Source organism: Cydia amplana, chromosome 18, assembly GCF_948474715.1.
Source record: "Cydia amplana chromosome 18, ilCydAmpl1.1, whole genome shotgun sequence".
In the NCBI taxonomy this organism is placed as follows: Eukaryota; Metazoa; Arthropoda; class Insecta; order Lepidoptera; family Tortricidae; genus Cydia; species Cydia amplana.
In genome coordinates this window covers 7,013,033-7,015,479 of record NC_086086.1, presented here as the reverse complement: position 1 = coordinate 7,015,479, position 2,447 = coordinate 7,013,033, and positions in this window count along the sequence as shown.

Sequence of the window (2,447 nt, the reverse complement as noted above, 5' to 3'; positions counted from 1 at the left end):
ATGTTTAGTGAATTGGTAGCGCCTGTCTAAGGAAAGCTTGCGCTCGACGTTTCCGACACTATGCTTACTTCGAGATCTAGTATTTCGATCTTACAGGTATGTACCTGTAGTATCTTGCAAGATGTTTAGGGATCTTATGGAAAATAACGCAGCTAAAGCGTATTTCGTGTCGGAAAATATCCCAAAGCAACAATGTAATTATAACAGCAACATTTCTCGGAAAAATACGTAAAAAAACGATTGAAACTTTCGTATGCTTTTATTTTGTTCTATCCCATTAATCCGATTCATAACCTTAAAATTGAAATTCAAACCAAACGTGACGAATACGGAATACTAAAATACCAATCAAATCAGTCATAGGTCTTTGATGTCAGTCTAGAAAGCTCGAGGCGTCTACCGCGAACATCTGCAGTCTGCTATCTGCATCTGCAGTCGTCCGTTCGTCTATTCGCCTTACTGTCGCTCTTGCATACCTTCCAGCGATGGAGATGCATGTCATGAATATTGGTAGCATGCACCGGATCGTGTCAATTACATCATGTTGCGGCGTTCCCGATCGACAAGACGTCGGATACCTCGTACGTGCCACGTATCCTCGCCTTCATTCAGGGCGGCTTGTGGTGTCAATGATTCATGGACCAGTCGTAACATTCTAGGAGAGAACTTAAATGTACATAGTCTGCTGTTAATTGATCACACAATATAGATGCAATACACACATGCACATGACATGTATTATGATAGCGTAAACTATTGTATATTGGACATAACAGACTGACTTGACGACTGGTCTGGCCTAGTGGGTAGTGACCCTGCCTGTGAAGCCGCGGTCCTGGTTTCGAATCCCGGTGTGTAATGAACTCCGATATTTGTTCCGGAGTCTAGGGTGTTTTTTCTATGTTTTTGTATATCGTTGTCTGAGTACCCACAACACAAGCCTTCGTGATCTCACGGGCGGGGGGACTTAGTCAATCTGTGTAAGAATGTCCTATAATATTTATTTACTTATTTATTTTATTTAGACTGACGGTACTTCTTTGTTAGCATGCAAATTAAGGAGCTTATAATAATACTTCTAATAATTAGTACTAGAGAGTTTCACTGAATGATGCTGATATCTGATGCAGCGCCAGTGTTAACTATACAGCCGTATTTGCATAGCAATGAATGCATTAGGTAAAACAAAGTTACAAACTATAATGAAAGCAGTAAGTATATAATATTTTTTGCTTAGAATATCGTTACCTAGTAATGGTCACTATTCCGAAGCTAAAGTGGTATCTGAATCACAAGCATCGTCGCTTTAAAACTAAATTCTAAAAGTAATTCCGAGTGTTTTCTGTCCGGCGCTGAGATTAATTTGTTCCGTTGGAAAACAAGCGTTAAGCCCATTCCGTATTGGTTGGATACTGTCCAAAAATATTCATCCGAACTAAGAAAAGTTTGTATAAAAATATTTTTTTTCACGCCACTGCTCGGAAATATGGCAATTATAGATGGTCGAAATCTTGATTAGCGTTGAAGTAGCGCTAATTTGTATTTTTTTGAGACGGTACAATTACGAAAGACAAAAGAAGGGAAACCTAGAATAACTTATCTCAGCCAAATAAAAATCAGCTACTCAAAATGAAAGTCACCATTGCTCAGGAAAATACCTACGATTATAGACAAGGACGCACCCTTAGATCCTAAGTAGAATTACAGTCATTAATAGACTCATAGCACCTTTAAACAAATGAAGACCGCTATTATGTTTGCCTCAATAGTCTAAATAGGTGTCATTAGAGATGTAATTCGTAGTCTAAATCCATTGTAGAGTATTCTAACGCCCTGGTACTGGTATGTTGTTCCTAATTAGCCTCATACGAACTAGTATAATTTTGATCGTCGATTATTATATCATCATTCGTTTGCCCTTGTCCCATTCACTTGGAGTCGGCGCAGCATGTCTTTTTCTTCCATACCTCTCTGTCGCCCGTCATCCCATCACTCACTTGCGTTCGTTTCATAATCATCTCTCACACAGTCCATCTTCCACGTCACAGTCCACATTTTCCTCTCCACGTTAATTCGTAATAATTTTCTCGTCACATGACTTAGTCGATTATTATAGGTATCACTTTTAACCTTCCAAATTGATGACGAATCTTTGTTACAGTTTTAAAATAAGTACTTTGACATGCAAGTACCAAAAGGTAAACCTCAAGTTTTCTTAGTTGGAGGTCAAATTACGTTGGTTAGGTTTAAAACTTGACTCACTCATGCAAATGATGGGAATCCGACCTAAGTGAGCTCACGTCGTTTCCCAAACGACCTTGTCCATCAGAAACATTAGTGTCGGATGTCGTTCAGATGCCGGATTGTCGACTTCCTTAAACTGCACGGATGAGGTAAATGTGCGCACGCTTGGCTTACACGAGCGTCCTTGGTGCTGGAGTACTCCG